This window comes from Arachis ipaensis, chromosome B1 (genome assembly GCF_059453495.1).
Source record: "Arachis ipaensis isolate K30076 ecotype BB chromosome B1, ASM5945349v1, whole genome shotgun sequence".
Classification (NCBI taxonomy): domain Eukaryota; kingdom Viridiplantae; phylum Streptophyta; class Magnoliopsida; order Fabales; family Fabaceae; genus Arachis; species Arachis ipaensis.
In genome coordinates this window covers 98419136-98433764 of record NC_142436.1, presented here as the reverse complement: position 1 = coordinate 98433764, position 14629 = coordinate 98419136, and the positions used below count along the sequence as shown (strand labels likewise).

The following is a 14629-nucleotide window of genomic DNA, read 5'->3' as shown; positions in this document are numbered from 1 at the left end:
GTCTAGATGGTGGTTGTTGTGTGTTGGTTGGTTGCCATGGTATGATGTGTTTTGTGAGTTATGGTAAGGTTTATGATTGCCTTTTTGATGGTTGGGGTTGTGAGTGTTGTGTTGATTTGATGGATAACGTTTGTTGTGGTCCTGGTTATGGCGTTGTTGGTTTCCACACCCAAAATTTGGGTGGTTCTTCCAACCTGGTTGTATGTCTTAGAGTTTGGATTATATGATGGTCTGGATGAGTTGTTCACATAATTAGCTTGTTCCCAGTAACCTTCAAATTCTGATGCACTTCCTTCTTGTTGAGGAGTTTGGTCTTGAATTGCTGAAATTTGAGTAGCCTCCATCTTCTTGGTTAAGGCTGCTAGTTGTGCTGCAATTGCCTTGTTTTGAGCTAACAAGGCATCCACAGAATTGAGTTCTAGTACTCCTTTCTTCTGAGTTCTTTCTGAAGCATAAAAATACTCATTTTCAGCTACAGTCTCGATGACATCTATGGCTTCTTCAATGGTTTTCTTTTTATTGAGTGTGCCTCCTGAAGAATGATCCATGGCCTTCTTTGATTCATAGGACAGCCCTTCATCGAAGATGTGTAGTTGCACCCACTCATTGAACATTTCTGGTAGGCATCTTCTTGTCAAATCCTTGAATCTCTCCCAGGCCTCATAGAGTGTTTCACCATATTGTTGTCTGAAAATTTGTACCTCGGCTCTTAGCCTGTTGATTCTTTGTGGAGGATAAAATCTTGCAAGAAATCTGTTTATAACATCCTCCTATGTGGTTAGGCTCTCCTTGGGGAATGCTTCCAACCACTTTGCTACCTTATCTCTGAGGGAGAAAGGGAATAAGAGTAGCTTGTAGGTGTTAGGGTGTACACCATTGGACTTTAAAGTGTCACAAATCCTCAAGAATGTGCTGAGATATTGATTTGGGTCCTCCTGGGCTCCTCCTTCATATGAACAATTATTCTGAACAAGTGTGATGAGTTGAGGTTTCAACTCAAAGTTATTGGCATGAATTGTTAGTTTGAGGATGCTGCTGCCACAGTTTCCTGGATTTGGGTTGATGTAGGAGCCTAAGACTCTCCTCTCTTGCCCAACATGATTTCCAGCAAAAATCTATACTGTAGCACCTTGGCTGCAGTTCTTTCCCTACTAAAATGGCCTCCATATGCAGATCCATGACATTTTTAGAGGACTTCTTGCCCTTCCTCATAAGAAATACACCTTCTCAAGATCCCATTAGCACCCATTTTGAACAAATAAGGCTCATTCCAAATGTAGTGTTTAGCATATTTGAGTAACTTTCTCCTCATGTGTTTATTGATGTTATGATAGCTCTCCAGTAGCCTTGACATTGGATATGTCTGCAAACCAAGGAGCATCTTGGATCATCATCAACAGCTCATCAGGGAAGCTCTCATTCACTGTAAGTTGGTGTGCCTCATCTTCTTCTTGTGGGATCCTTGATAGGTGGTCAGCCACCTTGTTCTCTGCTCCACTCCTGTCTTTAATTTCGATATCAAACTCTTGGAGTAGCAGGATCCACCTTATTAATCTGGGCTTGGACTCTTGTTTGGTAAGCAAAATTTGAGAGCTGCATGATCAGTGAATACAATTACTTTAGAACCAATAAGATATGATCTAAACTTATCAAATGCAAAGACTATGGCAAGTAGTTCCTTCTCTATAGTGGTATAGTTATTTTGATTCTCATTAAGGACTTTGCTAGCATAATAAATAACATGCACTAATTTATCTCTCCTCTATCCTAAAACAGCACCAACAGCAAAGTCTGATGCATCACACATCAACTCAAAGGGTAGATCCTAGCAGGGTGGTGCTATGATAGGTGCAGAGGAAAGTCTATTCTTAAGCTCATCAAAGGCTAGCATCCATTCCTTATAAAAAACAAAAGGTACATTAGAGACAAGCAGGTTGCTTAAGGGTTTGGCAACCTTTGAGAAATCTCTAATGGACCTCCTATAGAAGCCAGCATGTCGTAGAAACTTCTAATTACTTTGACATTGTAATGTGGGGATAACTTTTCAGTCACCTCCACCTTGGCCTTGTCCACCTCTATGCATCTTTTTGAGATTTTGTGGCCAAGAACTACCCCCTCTGTGACCATAAAGCCACACTTCTCCCAATTCAAAACGAGCTTGGTTTCTTGGCATCTCTTTAGCAACAAGGCTAAGTGGTGTAAGCAGTTAGAATATGAATCACCAAACATAGAGAAGTCATCCATAAACACTTCAATAAATCTTTCAATCATATCTGAAAATATGGAGAGCATGCACCTTTGGAATGTTGCAGGTGCATTGCACAATCCAAATGGCATTCTCCTATAAGTAAAAACACCATAGGGACAGGTAAATGAGATCTTTTCTTGGTCCTTAGGTTCTACAACTATTTGGTTGTAACCAGAATAACCGTCCAAGAAGCAATAATATTCATGTCCCGCAAGTCTTTCTAGCATCTGGTTCATGAAAGGTAGGAGGAAGTGATCCTTCCTGCTTCATTAAGCTTCCTATAATCTATGCACATGTGCCAGACAGTCACTGTTCTTGTTGGGATCAGCTCATTCTTCTCATTTGGAACAACAGTGACCCCTCCTTTTTTAGGGACTACTTGCACTGGGCTTCCCCAGGGGTTGTCTGAGATTAGGTAGATCACCCCAGCTTGCCACAATTTCAACACCTCTTTTTGGACTACTTCATTCCTTGTTAGGTTTAGCCTTCTTTGTTGCTGTCTTTAGGGCTTGGCATCTTCCTCAAGCAGGATTTTGTGCATGCACATTGAAGGACTAATGCCTTTCAAATCTGCAAGTGTCCATCCTATAGCATCCTTGTGTTGCTTCAGCACATGGATAAGTTCCTCTTCTTGTCCTTCACTCAAGCTTGAATTTATGATTACTGGGTATGTGTTGTTGTCACCCAAGTAAGCATACTTCAAGCTTGGAGGCAAGGTCTTCAACTCTAGTTTTGGTGCTTCCACTTCCTTGTTGCTTGTATGGTTTAACATGTTTGAATCCTCCAAGGTTTCTTGTGGTAATTCTCCATTTGATTCTTGTTGCTCTAGCTCTATAGCTTCTTCACATTGTTCTTCTTCCAAAACTCCTTGAACTATCTTTTTTATGGTGTCTACCATCATGCATTCTCCTATGGATTCCTTAGGGTAACTCATTACTTTGAAGACATTGAAGACCATCCTCTCTTCATGCAACCTCAAGACTAACTCCCCTTTTTGAAAATCAATAATGGCTCTAGAAGTAGCAAGGAATGGCCTTCCTAGGATGATTGATGTGTTGGCCTCTTTCTCCATATCCAACACCACAAAATCAGCTGGAAAAATAAACTATCCTACTTTCACCAACAAATCTTCCACTACCCTGTGAGGAAACATGAACGTTCTGTTAGCCAATTGGAGTGTCATTCTTGTTGGTTTGGCTTCCTCAATCCTCATTCTTTTCATCATAGCCAAGGACATGAGATTGATGCTAGCCCCCAGATCGCACAATGCTTTCTCAATGTTGATATCACCTATGATGCAGGGAATTTGGAAGCTCCCAGGATCTTTCATCTTTTGAGGAAGCTTCTTTTGTATGATGGCACTACACTTCTCAGTTAGCACTATGGTTTCCTTTTCACCATAGTTCATTTTTCTTGTCATGAGATCCTTCAAAGATTTGGCATAGAGTGGTATTTGCTCTAATGCCTCAGCGAAGGGTATGTTGATCTGGAGCTTCTTGAAGATTTCTAGGAATCTAGAAAACTGGCTATCTTTCCAATCCTTCCTTAGTCTTTGTGGATAGGGTGTCTTTGGCACAGAAGGCTTTAGGACTTGCTTTGGTGAGGATGGTGCAGGGTCTCTCCTTCTTTCTTGGTTTCAGGTTCCTTTGCAACTTCTTCTTCTTAGTTGCTTTGACTTGGGAATGCTTCTTCTACAACTTTTCCACTTCTTAATGTGACGGCCTTGCATTCCCCTCTTGGTTTGGCCATGGTATCACTGGGAAATGTATGTGTAGGTATTGGTATTTATTTAGACAAGCTCCCTACTTGTGCTTCCAATTTTGAAATTACTATCACTTGATTTCTTATGTTGGATCTGAACTCTTCTTGGGTTGCATCTATCTTTCTTTCAGCCTGTATTTGTCTTTCTAGAATGGTAGAAATAGTTCCTGTCAGTTGTGTTGACAATTGTGCTATGGCAGCCTCCAACTTTACAAAATTACTACTGGTTTTCACATGGTTGCATGGTTGAGGATGATGTATCTTGATGGTGGTTATTGTGTGTTTGCTGGGTGGAGTGATATGATGTATTTTGTGAGTTGTGATAGGGTCTATTGTTTCCTAACTGATGGTTGGGGTTGTGGTTGTTGTATTGGTTAGATTGGTATGGTTTGTGGTCTTGGCTGTAGTTTTATTGATTTCCCCACCCAAAATTTGGGTGGTTCTTCTAACCTGGGTTATATGTCTTGGTGTTGGGATTATATGGGGTCTAGAGGGATTGTTCACATAATTTGCTTGCTCCCATTCGCAATCAACTTCTGGTGCATCTCCTTCTTGTGGAGGTGCTTCAGCTTGGACAGCTAAGACTTGGCTTGTCTCCATTTTCTTTGTTAGGGCTGCTAATTGAGCTGCAATCATCTTGTTCTGTGCTAACAAAGCATCCATAGAATTGAGCTCCAGCACTCCTTTCTTTTGAGTTCTTTCTGAAGCACAGAAGTACTCATTTTCGGCTACAGTCACTATAACATCTATGGCTTCTTCAATAGTTTTCTTCTTGTTGAGTGAACCCCCTGAAGAGTGGTCTACAGCTTTCTTTGTTTCATATGACAACCCTTCATAGAAGATGTGTAGTTGAACCTATTCGTTTAACGTATCCAGAGGGCACTTCCTAGCCAAGTCTTTGAACCTTTCCCATGCCTCAAAAAGTGTTTCACCATCTTGCTGTCTGAAGGTTTGCACCTCAGCTCTCAGTCTATTAACTCTCTGTGGTGGGTAAAATCTTGCTAGAAACTTGTTCACAACCTCATCCCAAGTTGTTAAGCTCTCCTTGGGAAATGCTTCTAACCACTTTACTGCCTTCTCTCTGAGAGAAAATGGAAACAAAAGTAATTTGTTGGTGTCAGGGTGTACACCATTTGACATTACAGTGTCACAAACCCTCAAGAATGTAGTGAGGTGTTAGTTGGGATCCTCTTGGGCATTCCCTCCAAATGAGAAATTATTCTGTACAAGTGTGATGAGTTAAGGTTTCAACTCAAAGTTGTTAGCATGGATTGTTAGCTTTAGAATGATGTTGCCACAGTTTCCTGGATTTGGGTTGATGTAGGAGCCTAGAACTCTCCTCTCTTGCCCAACATGATTACCAGCATTCTCTCCAACATGGTTATGCACCTCTTGCTCCATAGTAACTCCCAGATCTTCCTCCACTACTTCCTTTCTAACTATTCCTTTGCCTCTTGCTTCCCTCCTTAATCTCAGGAAGGTCCTCTCAGGCTCACTATCAAAAGAGGATGAAGTTTCTCCTCTTCTACCTGTCATACATTCAACACATAGCAGACAGAGGACAAGTGAAGGAATCACTTCTTGTTAAGACTGGTGGTTAGTTTGGTTGGTGCAATTGATCAAACAGTTAATAGAGCAAAAAAAAACTGAAATATGAACAATGAACAGCAAAAATGATCAAATAAAAAAAATAAAAAAGAATTAAGAAAACTAAAGAATTAAAAAGACAGGAATTAGCAAGGTAACTAAAAGTGCTTAACCTAGCTTCCCATCAATTTAATCATTGTCAAAGTCAAACCAATTCCCAGCAACGGCGCCATAAAACTTGATGACCGGAATTCACTCTGTAACGACCCAATTTTCAATATGTCTAGATCATACCAGAAACTGAGCGGTACCAATTTGTCTTCCTAATTATTATCTATTATTTATCATATGAGCCTGATTCGTTGTTAAAAGCGTAGTGAATTTGCAAGGTTTTTTTTTTTTTTGAAAATGTTTGGATTAATAGGCGGAATCACTCATATTCAATTCACAAGTAATAACAGATAAAATAGTTATAAACAACCACACATAAATACATCACAAGTAGCGAGCAACATTTAGTGATCCAGCCTTTGTTAGAATATAGACCTTTAGTTAGAACACCCTTAAATATAGCTAGAGAATAACTATATACATATACATACATACAACCTCCCAGGTCCTAACCTGTTTAAGAAGTCCCTAAGCTGGCACCCAGGCTAGCCTAGACCCTATACTCACCTAGTCCCTCTAAACTACTAAAGCGAGGGAAAGTACGTTCTATGTCTTCACAACTCAAGTCAGGTGGAACATCATCAAAAATTAGAACATTATCTGCTACTCCTCTGCACGATCAGACTTTTCCACATGACATCTCTCTGGTACCTCATGAAGTAGCCACACAATAGGAATCTCGTACACAGGATTTGGGTTAAAGTGCGCATACGAACGGGGTGCAGACGTTGGCTGGTCTCACAGTATATACATATAAACAGAGAACAATACTCACCCTAGACTCAGAAGACTATCTAGAGCAGAATCCTCTTCTTGCGAATGGTCATCAGCGAACTATGGTGAGGTACTCTTACTTCCATCTGAAGGGGGAAGGGAGAGAGAAGGGGTAAGAACTGGGGAGTCCTTAGTAGGGTCGGGGTTATTAGTTATGTTCATTAATTCTATGTTGTTTAGCAGACTATTAGCAGAATACAAGGAAGCAGTAATTAGAAAACACAGATAAGTAGAAAAGATAGAGAAAACAGATAGCAGAACACAAACAGAAGAATACAAGAAAATAACACAAACACAGAGAATGGAATACAAATAAGGAAAGCATACATTCATACCACAATCATAACAAAGGAAATGCGCAACCAAGTATGATGCATGTCTAGCCCTAGCGCAGGTAATGAGCTCATCTGTCGGTTACATACCCGCTCCCGACGTTACCCGGAGTCCTTTGACCAGGTAAGGTTTTCCTGTTGGCAATGTCCCTCGCAAGAGTCCTTTGACTTGTGAGGCAAACCACTGCAAGAGTCTTTTGACTTGTAGGGCGACACTAGCAACCCACTGCAAGAGTCCTTTGACTTGCATGGCGGAGCTAGTTAACTTATATCTGCCAAACACACTCACTGTAAGAGTCCTTTGACTTACAGGAGCACACACACACACACTCACTGTAAGAGTCCTTTGACTTACAAGAGTATATGCCAGTTGTGTTTTCTCGATACCTCTATAAGAGTCCTCTGACTTACAGAATAGCATTATAGCTAAGTATCCCAGGAAAGCACTCTCAGTGGTCGTATCACCATCTATCTGACTGCCTTCATGCAGCAGATCATCACATAATCATTCTCATTATCATCATTCATTATCATTCTCATTATTCATCATCACTTTCACATTCTTATGCAGTACCTCTTTCTTTCTCAGTATCTCTTTACTCTGTTTTAATTATTCTGTTCTCTGCATCTCTTTTCTCTTCTCTAATTACTCTTTTCATTTGTATCTATATTACTCTTTTTCTCTTTATCTCTTTACTTTACTCTGGTTACTCTATTTTTTGTGTTTCTCTACTCTGCTCTGATTTCTCTGCTTAACGTATGTATTTAAAGTTTATGTAAATTTCGGTATGAATAGTTAGCCTGTCCCAAGTATAGGTTCATTAAGTCTATACTGAAACAGTTTAACTTTTCATATTATACCTAACCCTAGTCGCAACTCAAGTACTAACTAAGTTGCCCTAGTTCGTTCACTAGTCTCTGTCTGTTTTTCTGTCATTAAAACTTTACAGACTTTTCTTTGGTGTTTATCTTTTCTTTAACTTTTTATCTTTTATTTATCTTTACCTCACTAATATGTTCTTACCACTACCTAGGTGTTTTATGAAGGTAATTATGAGATTCTGCGCTTAAAGTTGTCTTTCTAAAGCTTTTACAGAAAACTGCCTTTTTCGCATTATTTTATTATTTTTATTAAAATATTAATTTTAATTAAATATTATTATTTAATATTTTATTATTATTTATTATTTTATTAATATGTTTTCGAAAATTAACTTACCTTTTACTTTTAACCTTTAAAATTTACTTTTTACCACCCGTAACTTTTAATATTTCTACTTTTACCACCCTAACTTTTAGAAATTACCAAATAACCCCTCAAACACCAAAATAATTACTTTCTTGCCTTTTTATGAATCAAAAAGGTGTTCTTCATTGTTCTTCACCACACTCAAAGTGTTCTTCATGTTCTTCATAAATTCTTCATATTCTTTCTCTGTTTTTACCCGTTTTTTAGTCTTTTCAGCAACCGATTTTTACCAAAATTCAAAATAAATTCCCAGCCACTAAAACCCCATCTTTTCTACATGATTTTAACACAAATTGAACCCCAATATAGGGCCTAGGGTTTCGTTTTCCAGCAGCCACAAGAACACACATTCATAGCTTGAATTTCATCAAATTTCATCAAAATTTCACCAAATTTTCACCAAGAATCAATCATATATGCAAACAATTTTTAGCACAGATAAATCATACAACATTCATACATCTCAAACACAAATAATCAAGATTAATTTCGTGACACCCTACCTTGATTTGCTGCTCCAAATCCGGTTAAACTTTCAGGTGGTCCTTAAGCACTTTTTCCTCCTAAATCACATCAAGAACAACTTTAAATCCAAAAACTCTCAACTGACCAAATCTCACTCAGTATGTTAGGAAGAGATATCTCACCTTAGAATTGCTTGAAATTCACGTTTCTTGGCCCTCAAGTCAAGTTAAGCATGATTCCTAAGGAAGAACATCAAGAAAACACATGTTTTGCATGGTTTTCCTTGAAAACCGAATTGAAATGGGAGGGAGACAGCCATCTAACCTTATTTCCAGCCTAGATAAATCACGTGGTTATGTAGAGGAAGAAGAGAGGATCATTTTGGTGAAAACGGAGTTTTGATTTGAGTTTTAGTTAAGAAGAAATCAAGCTTTGAAGATTAAGTGTTCATAAAAGTTTCTCTCTTTTCTCTCTTGTTATTTTCGGCCAAAATGATTATATGAGACAGCCTTGGAGGTCTTGGGGGTGTAAGGTGAGTTGTTATTGGTTGGCTTGGAGGTGGATTAAAATAATATTAAAATATCTCTGGTGTACAACTACTAAAACTAGGTGTATCGGAATACTCGTAAAAACATCTCTAAAAATTATTTTCTGAGCTACTAGAATAAATGACACTAGTAACATATTTATTATGAGAATAGAACATGTATAATGAGGCCTTGGTATTGCTAAATTCATCAGAGAGTGCTGGTGCTAAGCTGCACCAGTAAACCGTAAACCCGGTTAAACCGATTTCCTGTTTTTAACAAAAACAGACCAGGTAACCTTATAATATCATTCAAGCATGTTCTAATACTAATATAATGATAATATTATACTATTATCTCTCTCCTCTCATGAATCGAGTCCGGTTCGTCAAACAGAGACTATTTACGAAAATCAGAATCAAAACTGCCAACCGATACGGTTCAAAAACTAGGTTCTTCGCGATTGCATTATCGAGCTTGCCTCAAAGGAGGTTCTAGCTTAAGGATGACGTAATGATAATGAGGATTGAGATGCTTGATGATATAGCAGAGGTGTTCCCTTTACTGATCTTCTGGAGAAATCCGTACTTTCAGAAAAGATCTCATGTACTCGAAAATCAGGGTTGTTACATTCTGCCCTCCTAAAAGAAAATTTTGCCCTCAAAATTTCAGTTACCTAGGAATAAATGCAGGTAATCAGCTTTCATCTTATCTTCCAGTTCCCAAGTGTGCTCTTCCTCTCCTCTTGGTTCCCATGCTACTTTGATTAAGCGAACAACTTTGCCTCTTAGCTGCTTATCACTTCTTTCTACTATCTGAACCGATGATGCTTGATATGTCAAATCATTTCATAACTGTACTGTCTCTGGTTGTAAAACGTGACTCTTGTCGGGAATATATTTCTTAAGTTGCGAGACATGAAAAACATCATGAAGGTTTGATAAATAAGGAGGAAGGACTATTTGATAAGCTACTAGACCGACTCTTTTAAGTATTTGGAAAGGTTCTATGTATCGTGGGTTAAGCTTTTTAGTCTTAAGGACTTTACCTATTCCAGTAATCGAGGTTACTTCTAGAAAGACACGGTTTCCGTCACTAAACTCTAAGGGTCTACGTCTATTATCGGCATAGCTCTTTTGACGGCTTTGTGCTGTCTGGATCTTTCGACGAATCTCTTTTATATTCTCAGTAGTTTCTTACACTAATTCTGGACCTAAGACACTAGCTTGTCCATCGTCATTCCAACACAATGGTGTCCGACATCTTCTTCCATAGAGAGCTTCATATGGTGCCATCCCGATACTTTATTGGAAACTGTTGTTGTAGACGAATTTGACCAAAAGCAAATACTTATCCCAGCTGCTTTGGTTGTCTATCATACATGATCGTAACATTCCTCTAACGTCTGGATTGTCTGCTCTGATTGTCTGTCTATCTGAGGATGGTATGCTATACTCGTGTGCAATTTTGTTTCCAACGCTTTCTGAAAAGCTCCCCAGAATCTAGTAGTAAACCTCGAAACTCGATCTGAGACAATTTATGAAGGTATCCCATGTAGTCATACGATTTCTTGAATATATATTCATTCCAGCCTTTCTAAAGTATAGTCAACTTGAATCGGAAGGAAGTGCACTGACTTTGTCAACCTATCCACAATTACCCAGATGGCATCGTGTCCTATTGAGGTTCTTGGCAATCTCGTGACAAAATCCATAGTAATCTGCTCCCATTTCCATTGTGGTATTTCTAAGGGTTGCAAGGTTCTTGACAGCTTCTGATGTTCCACCTTCATCTTCTAGCAGGTTAAACATTTTGAGACATAATCAGGTACTTCTTTCTTTAAGCCCGGCCACCAGAACATTTGTTTCAAATCTCGATACATCTTTGTCACTCCAGGATACATAGAAAATCTACTTTGGTGAGCTTCAGCAAGAATCTTTTGTCGCAATTCTCCAGAATTAGGCACACAAATTCTTTTCTTGTACCTCCATAGGCCACTACGATCCTATCTCACAGCTTCTTCAACTCTGCAAGCAATGGTGACATCCAGTACAGTGCTATGGAAATCGGTCCGGCTCCAGGTACTAGATCAATGCTGAATTCTATCTCTCGCTGAGGAGGAGACTCAGGTATGTCGTCCAAGAAAACATCAGGAAATTCCTTCATCATTTAGATTCGTTCTAAGCTTAATTCACTATCATTTGAGCTAGCCGCTAACAGAACGTACCCCTCACAATCACTCCCGCCTAAGGTAACTCTTACAGAATTCAGATATAAGGTGTGGGACAGAAATGGTTTAGTACATAGACTATCAGATGGAATAACAGCAGTTCTTTTAAAATAATCAAGAAAAATATGATACTTAGGTAACCAATCTAATCCTAAAATAACTTCTAAACCACATAGAGGCAAACAGATTAGATCATGTATAAAAGTCCTTTTCCTAATAGCGAATGGTACTTGCAGGCACACTAAACTGGTCAAAGCATTTTGGGATGCAGGTGTATGGACAATCAAGTAAAAATTCAATTTAAAGAAATATAATCCTAACTCGTGAGCAATAGTTAGAGAAATGAAGAATGCGATGCACCCGAATCATACAGTACAGTTAGAAATTGATTTTTGACATAACCTGACCTTGAATGAGGGCGTTCGATTGCACAACATCATCAATAGTGATAGCAAACACTCGTCCTTGTTGCTGGGTTCTAACTGAATTTTGAGTAAATCCCTTCGGACAATCCTTGGCAATATGTCCAAGTTCTCAACAAGCATAGCAGTTAGGTGATCCAAACTGGCAAGACCTATTATCATGCTCTTTTTTGCATTGCTTACATGCAGTGTTTATGTAAGCCTGATGGGCTCGTTTACCATTGCCTTGCCTTACTTTACCTACATTCTTACCCGTACGGTGAGCAGTAATGTTACCAACTTGTAGGTTCTTATGCTGTCGTATGCCACGCGCTTTAAAATGCACCCTTCTCCCAGCTGCCTGATGATTGCTAAGACACCTTGGTGGAAATCCTTGGCGACTCACCTTGGCCACAGTCACTTTCTTAATACATTCTTCCACTAACTTGCTCTTGTTAACTAATTCAGCAAAATTACGTATCTCCAGCAGAACTATTGAACTCATCAGATCATCATGAAGGCCTCCTTCAAACTTCAAGCACTTCCATTCCTCAAAGTCTTCTGGGTTCCCTTGACAAATCTTGGAGAAATGGCACAAGTCATCGAAATTACGAGCATACTCAGCAATAGTCATATCCCCTTGTTTCAACTACATAAGCTCCATCTCCTTAGCATCACGCATTGCTCTTGGGAAATATTTCTTGTAGAATTCATCGTTAAAAATATCCCAAGGAAAATCCCCTGCCACCAGTACTCAGCTTCTCCCTCGAGCATATAAGTAGCGAACTCCACGTGTTGTCCTTCCGGAACATGCTTCGCTCTCAGTGATCGTTCAATACCTCGAAACCAGTTATCAGCGTCAGTCGCAACGAGTGTACCCTTAAACTTAGGTGGATTAACCTTCAGAAAGGTCGCAAGGGTCATAGGTCTTTCAAGATGCCCTAAGTTGTTCTCATCATTCCCATTATCTTCTCCGTATTCATTCTCGTTCCCATTTCTCACTCCGAGATGTTCAACAGCCCTAGCCGCTGCTACAGCAGCTTCACGCACTACTTCAGCCACGTTGTTCATGGTAGCCATAAACGTTTCCTATTCCCTCTCGTAGTTAACATTAGGAATTCCTTCCCGTACACCTCATCTCCGTGAACCCATTGTAGTCTTGTTCACACCAAACAATCATTGTTAAGGTGATCAGTCTTAACACTTCAAGTCAAGTGTGAACATTCCCAAAATGAAAACACAGAGACAATCATGCAACATATATCACTGGGATATCCTATACGCATGAGACACACAACAGAGTATGCAATGAAGCATAGTCAGTCCACTCCCCAGGCTCTACTGGGAACGAACTGCTCTGATACCAAATTGCAACGACCCAATTTTCAATATGTCTAGATCATACCGGAAACTGAACGCTACCAATTTGTCTTCCTAATTATTATCTATTATTTATCATATGAGCCTGATTTGTTGTTAAAAGCGTAGTTAATTTGCGAGGTTTTTTTTTTTTGAAAATGTTTGGATTAATAGGCAGAATCACTCATATTCAATTCACAAGTAATAACAGATAAAACAGTTATAAACAACCACACATAAATACATCACAAGTAGCGAGCAACATTTAGTGATCCAGCCTTTGTTAGAGTATAGACCTTTAGTTAGAACACCCTTAAATATAGCTAGATAATAACTATATACATATACATACATACAACCTCCCAGGTCCTGACCTGTTTAAGAAGTCCCTAAGCTGGCACCCAGGCTAGCCTAGACCCTATACTCACCTAGTCCCTCTTAACTACTAAAGCGAGGGAAAGCACGTTCTAAGTCTTCACAACTCAAGTCAGGTGGAACATCATCAAAAATTAGAACATCATCTGCTACTCCTCTGCACGATCAGACTTTTCCACATGACATCTCTCTGGTACCTCATGAAGTAGCCACACAATAGGAATCTCGTACACAGGATCTTGGTTAAAGTGCGCATACGAACGGGGTGCAGACGTTGGCTGGTCTCACAGTATATATATATAAACAGAGAACAATACTCACCCTAGACTCAGAAGATATCTAGAGCAGAATCCTCTTCTTGCGAATGGTCATCAGTGAACTATGGTGAGGTACTCTTACTTCCATCTGAAGGGGGAAGGGAGAGAAAAGGGGTAAGAACTGGGGAGTCCTTAGTAGGGTCGGGGTTATTAGTTACGTTCATTAATTCTATGTTGTTTAGCAGACTATTAGCAGAATACAAGGAAGCAGTAATTAGAAAACACAGATAAGTAGAAAAGATAGAGAAAACAGATAGCAAAACACAAACAGAAGAATACAAGAAAAAAACACAAACACAGAGAATTGAATACAAACAAGGAAAGCATACATTCATACCACAATCATAACAAAGGAAATGCGCAACCAAGTATGATGCATGTCTAGCCTAGTGCAGGTAATGAGCTCATCTGTCGGTTACATACCCGCCCCCGACGTTACCCGGAGTCCTTTGACCACGTAAGGCTTTCCTGTTGGCAATGTCCCTCGCAAGAGTCCTTTGACTTGTGAGGCAAACCACTGCAAGAGTCCTTTGACTTGCAGGGCGACACTAGCAACCCACTGCAAGAGTCCTTTGACTTGCATGGCGGAGCTAGTTAACTTATATCTGCCAAACACACTCACTGTAAGAGTCCTTTGACTTACAAGAGCACACACACACACTCACTGTAAGAGTCCTTTGACTTACAAGAGTATATGCCAGTTGTGTTTTCTCGATACCTCTGTAAGAGTCCTCTGACTTACAGAATAGCATTATAGCTAAGTATCCCAGGAAAGCACTCTCAGTGGTCGTACCACCATCTATCTGACTGCCTTCATGCAGCAGATCATCACA

The 14629-nt window shown here is 39.5% G+C and overlaps 1 non-coding gene across 1 annotated transcript; it reads left to right on the top strand.

The window, feature by feature from the left end:
- Positions 1-608: 608 nt before the first annotated feature.
- LOC148577602 (small nucleolar RNA R71) lies at positions 609-716 on the top strand. The gene has a single exon (XR_015903781.1). It is a non-coding gene; the product is annotated as a small nucleolar RNA R71 (small nucleolar RNA).
- The last annotated feature ends 13913 nt before the right edge of the window (positions 717-14629 follow it).